The sequence below is a fragment of the Chiroxiphia lanceolata genome, chromosome Z (assembly GCF_009829145.1).
Source record: "Chiroxiphia lanceolata isolate bChiLan1 chromosome Z, bChiLan1.pri, whole genome shotgun sequence".
NCBI classification, from domain to species: domain Eukaryota; kingdom Metazoa; phylum Chordata; class Aves; order Passeriformes; family Pipridae; genus Chiroxiphia; species Chiroxiphia lanceolata.
Genome location: NC_045671.1, coordinates 66,927,202 through 66,932,789, shown reverse-complemented (window position 1 = coordinate 66,932,789; position 5,588 = coordinate 66,927,202). Strand labels below are relative to the sequence as shown.

Here is a 5,588-nt window from a genome sequence, read left to right as displayed (position 1 = left end):
CGGGGGCGCGCGCGGCCGCACAACGCCCGAACGGCAACGGCCGAGGCGCGAGGGCAGCGCCGGCCCCGCCCCGCGGCGCGCGGCAAGAGGGGGGCGCTGCGCTCCGCCCGCCGGCCTTCGGTGTGTGGTGGTCCCGGCCCTCAGGGCGCTTTGCCCGCCGGCCCTCAGTGTGTGATGGTCCCGTCCTTCAGGGCGCTCTGCCCGCCGGCCTTCAGTTGATACCGCCGGCCCTCAGTGCGTGGTGGTGCCGTCCCTCAGGGCGCTCCGCCCGCCGTCCCTTAGCGCCCGGTGCCGCCGCCCTTCAGCGCGCTTCTCCCGCCGTTCCTCCGTCGGTGCCGCCGTCCCTTGGCGCTGACTGCCACCGTCCCTCAGACCCATGCAATCTCCATGACTTTACTTTGACCCGTGGGTTTTGTAATCCCACTTTCTCCCTGAGGCTGTCTGTAAACTGGGAATATCGTTACTGGGAATATCTCGTGTCAGACGGTGTTGCCAAGGCAAAGGTTATGAAGCAGCAGCCTGCCATGACGCTAAATAAGGATGTGGCACGGCCTATAATGCGTGCTGGTGCACAGCGTTATCACCACAAGATAACGCAGTCTGAGTTATCCCTTCCCTTTTCTTCTCTTAGAATTGAGGAATAATTCAGGCTAGAAGGCAGATCAGGAGATCTTCTGCTTTCTGCTCAAAGCAGAGACATTCATCTGCACAGACCACGTTGCCCAGGACTTTAGGCAGTTGAGGTTTGAAATCCTCCAAGACAGCACAACCTCTCGGGGCCCTCACTCTTGTCCTTGTGGGGAAAAAGCTTTTCCTTACCTCCAACCCAAGCCTCTCTAGTTTCAGCTGATGCCACTTTATCATCTCCTGCCAGGCAGCTCCATGAGGAGCCTGGCCTCTGCCTCTCAATCCCATCCCTATAGCCTCAAGGTGCTTTCAGATGTCCTACAGCTGTCTCAGCTCCAGACTGAACCAGGCCTGGACCCACAGCCTCACCTCGCAGCTTAGTGCTCCAGCCCCACTGTCTTGGTGGCCTCCCTTGAACTTGTTCTGTTTTCCCAACATCTGTCCTGACTTGTGGGTCAGGACCTGGATGTGGGTCCCTGGATAGAAGACCTATTTGTGGTCTGACAAGTGCTGAGCTGGAAGGGATAATCTCTGCTCTCATTCTGGCTTTTCATCCTTGCTGAATTTAATGGGATCTTTTTTTAACTCATTCCTCTCCTCTATTCTGGTCCCTGAAGATGGCAGCCTGCTCTTGCACATATTGACTGACCTCTCCTCCTCTTCCCCAGTTTAGCAAACCTCACATGGCTCTCCTTCGCTTTGCCTGTTGCCCACTAGGTAAACAGAAGACATCCCAGGACAGGCTCCTATTGTACCCCACATGTCGCCAGACATTTCCTTCATTGTTTTGCTGTCAGAACCTCGTGCTTGGCATAAGCATTTGTCCTGTACCTTTGAAAGTAATGCATTTTCCCTTCCTGAAGGAGGGAAGGTTTAAATAAAAAGCCATAAGGTTTAAATAACTGGATTTGCGCTTGGATTTTCAGTTTATGGTTGGACTTGATCTTAAGGGTCTTTTCCAACCAAAATGATTCTGTGATTCTATATTGTCATATCCTGGAGTGAGGAATATCAACTGCTTCATTCAGTGTGATTCAAGTAGGTCTTGCCTTTGTGCCATGTTATAAAGCACATATACGTAAGTCCATTGTCTGTCTAGTTAATGCAACCACAATTCTGCACATTATTTTAGGATGTGTTTGACAGAAAACATCTCAATGCTTGCTCCATTGATTTTTCTGCTGTTGGCTGCAGCTTCTGTTGCTCTCTTAGTATCAAAAAGTCCTTGTAGATGGGCATTTGATTTAACTGACTTTCTTGTATTTCCTTGTGATGAATATTCACAATGGGAAACACTGGGCCTGATATCTGTTGTTTAGACATTCATATATTAGAAAAGGGCATGCTGAGAGAGCTTCTGTTGCATGTAAAATTGCATGTGATGCAGAAAATTAGGAGTCATTTACTAATTAACAACAAGTAAAGTAATATTTCATTAAGCATAGCTAGAACAGCACCAGAGAAGAGAAGAGAACCAAGGTACATTTATTTATTTGGATTTTTTATTCTGTAATATTCTGTATCACTTTTATATATGAGAGAAGGATAGTACCAGCAAGTAATAGGGAAAAATATCCCTTTTCACTTCTTATTACGGATGAACTAGTTGTCAGGAGTTTTCTCAGGGAACATCCTACAGACATTCTTCCATGCTTCATGTTGGATTACAGTTTGCTGCTAGGCAATAGGGAAAACTAATCCAGAGATCCTAGACAGAGCTTATGGATATTTTCTCCCCAACATTTTTTACTTGCTTTCCCTTCCCTAAGCTACTAAAAAAATAACAAGATGTGGTTTAAATTAGGTCTTCTGTCAGTTTCTGACAAAATACATATATACTGAGGATATGAGAGCCTGGAGGACAGATTATATATCTCCTGCTAGTCTGATGGGGCATGTGGTGAGTGGTATCTCGATCTGTTTGTGTTAACCACTTCCAACATGTTGCTTGCCAGCAGCAGCAAGTCCATTTGTGTTAAGGAACAGATGCTACAAGGCTCAAAGGGGAACTGCAATGTTTTGTTAGCATGACCAGTGACTCTGCTTTATTTTATCAGAAACTCTGATTATTTGCAGTCATCAGAGGTCAGATGCAAAATTTATATCCTTCTATTTTGGCTGTTGCAATGCAAATGACCGTGAAAGTGGCAGGATCGCTAAAAAAAAAAGGTCTGCCTGCGTTTGGACAATCAGCACCTAATTCACATAACCATTTGCAGTTATTTTCATCTTGGACAATACCTCTGTACATGTGGGGGGGTGTGCACAGAAACTCCAAAAAGCATTTTCCTCTAGGTATCTTGGAGCAAGGAGTTTGTTCGCATTCCTCGTACATTCCTACAGAGCCATGGAATCCAAAGCACATTTAAGCCTTTTTTGATTCCAACAATCCATTTTAAATACAGAACTTGCTAAATCATTGCACCCTCTTTGTCACATGCTACTGATTTTACTGCTACCACTGCTGCTTTCTCAAGTGACCAATCTCGCTTCACAGGCTGGGGTGTCGAAAATCAATTTCAGCACCTCTAACAGGGAATTAATTTGTCATGACTTCAGTTAGCAGTCTTAGTTGTATATGGCATTGATTCCCTTCACCAGATCAAAGGTGTGGGGCCTTAGAATGCTCTTATGAAGGAAAAAGAGAAAGTGGTAAAGAATATTTTCTTTGTGATACACTGCAGCTGTCTCTTTTACATTTAAGTTTGCCTGTATGCAAGGGCAACTCTTTTGGAGCCTGTTAAAGCACATGAAAATGCTGTTGCTGCACTAGGCTTTTACCTGCTCATTTTGAACTGTCTGATTTAAAATTGCACACGTAATGTCATGTTTTAACTTAAATGGTAAGAGGAAGTATTTTACTTCTAATTTATTTTTCAGTGGAATAAAAAATGTTGCTGATCAACCAAGACAGTTTCAGGAGCACAAAAAAGATTTGCAAAAGGAACCTTAGGTCCGCTAGACCAAATCTATTAGAAAAGTATCTGACTAAGTAAACAAAATTAAATCATTTTGAGTTGTGTTACATCAGTCATTAGTGACAGGTTCTCCCCATGAAGAGTTCAGTCGACTCCATTTATTTCAGTGGTGTCAGATTAATGAATTTTGAGGAAGGTGTGAATAAGAACCAGTGAGTTGGGAAAGCAAAACAGATAAAGTATTTAAATAATGCAGCCCTCTACCATCTGTTAAATTTTCCTGTTGGAGTATCTACATATTAGCACAAGTGTTCATTTGCCCCAAGTCTAATCACAGCTTTACTACTTTCCTGAAATACTGCTTATTTCTTTCATGATAACATGCAATGTTATTGTATGATTTTTATACTTTTTCCTTTTAGACCTAGCCATTGGATCTCTGTCTTGATTACATATACAACTCTAATGTTGTGTGTATATATATATCTCTAATGTCTGTCTGTCCGTCTGCCTGTCCATCTATCTGCCTACCTACCCACCTACTCACCTACCTATCTACCCAACTGTCCGTGTTTTTGAGAAGAGCTTTTGTAGTAATCACTCCCCTTTACACTAATTTTCAGATATAAAAGCAAGCATACATTTACTGAGAAACACCTCCCTAGCACTAATTTTTACTGCCCACCTGGCCCAGTTGAATCATGAACTGAAAGAATTCCTGTAGGGTAAAGAGGGAGAAGATTGAAGCAGAGCAAGAGACTTGTTTCGTTGTGGTGTTCACTTTATCAGGAAAGGTAACTTTCGTATTTGTTATTGTTTTCCTAATTCTATACTTCTAAGGAAAGTAGGGGGGAAAGAATGTGGAAGAAATACAGCTAAAGTCCCATCATTCTAATGTAGAAATGAGTATAGAAAGGTTTGGCCAAAGGCCTCTGTGAAGGGAGCCAGGCTGTATATGTGACTCTCATGAATGTCAGCTGAACATGTATTCCTTCAGGTCATTATTTTTCTAGTGTTTGACCTGGTCTCCTCTATCAAAAGGACTCTATTGCTCCCACACTGTACATCTTTTAACTACTTTTCCTGAGAATCCTGGATTTGGTCAAGAATCTTTCAGATTATTTCCCTAACAGATCCTAAGGAACTTGGTGAAAGCTCAGCCCTTTGGCAGATGCTTCAGGAACTGAAGGCATTTTCTGCTGAAATCCTGGTGACTCCTCATCTAATTTTTTGACTCTTAAGCCTGAGCACTCAGCCCTCCAGACCTGCTAAGCTTTGTTGAGTATTTTATTGAGCTAAGCAGAGCCTAGTGTGAGAGAACAGGGGGTAATGGTTTTAAGCCGAAGGAGGATCAATTTAGATTAGACATAAGGAAGATGTTTTTTACAATGAGGGTAGTAAGACTGCCACAGGTGGCCCAGAGAGCTGGTGGCTGCCCCATCCCAGGAAACAGTCAAAGTCAGGCTGAATGAGCCTCTGAGCAACCTGATCTGGTTGATGATGTTCCTGCTCATTGCAGGGGGGTTGAACTAGATGACTTTTAAAGGTCCTTTCCAACTGCAACAATTCCAGGATTCTGGGATTGTTTATCCAGCCACCGCCAAGAGCTATAAGTGTCACATTCTAGACTCAACAGCTCCTCTTCCCAAAGGAAAACAGTCTCACACAGTAACACTGAGAATTTCTGTGCCAAGCAGATAGAGAAATAGCAATTTATATAGCTTTGGCGTCTTTCTCATTACTTGTTCCACCTATTTTACATTTCATTTACAAATGACTTCTAATGCTTGCAAATAAGCTGAAGCAATGGAAAGCCTTGATATCTATGGCTAGACCCACACACCTTCATGGACAGTATGAAAACCTCATTTAAGTGTGAGGAGTCTGTTGAGTATTGACAAGGAAAAGACATGCAATTCACTGACAACTGTACGGTCAAAAGCATTAAAACTTAACAGGTTGAGGTGGAACTCTTTCAGTGCTTTTTTTCAAGGACCTTGGTGGTGAGGGATAATCTCATACTCACCTTTACCTTCTCACATC

At 43.5% G+C, this 5,588-nt stretch overlaps 1 long non-coding RNA gene across 1 annotated transcript; it reads right to left on the bottom strand.

The window, feature by feature from the left end:
- Positions 1 to 2,145: 2,145 nt before the first annotated feature.
- Positions 2,146 to 4,264, bottom strand: LOC116780172. Its single transcript, XR_004354365.1, has 2 exons — positions 4,231 to 4,264; positions 2,146 to 3,155 (listed from the first exon to the last, which is right to left on the bottom strand). It is a non-coding gene; the product is annotated as an uncharacterized LOC116780172 (long non-coding RNA).
- Between the last annotated feature and the right edge of the window lie 1,324 nt (positions 4,265 to 5,588).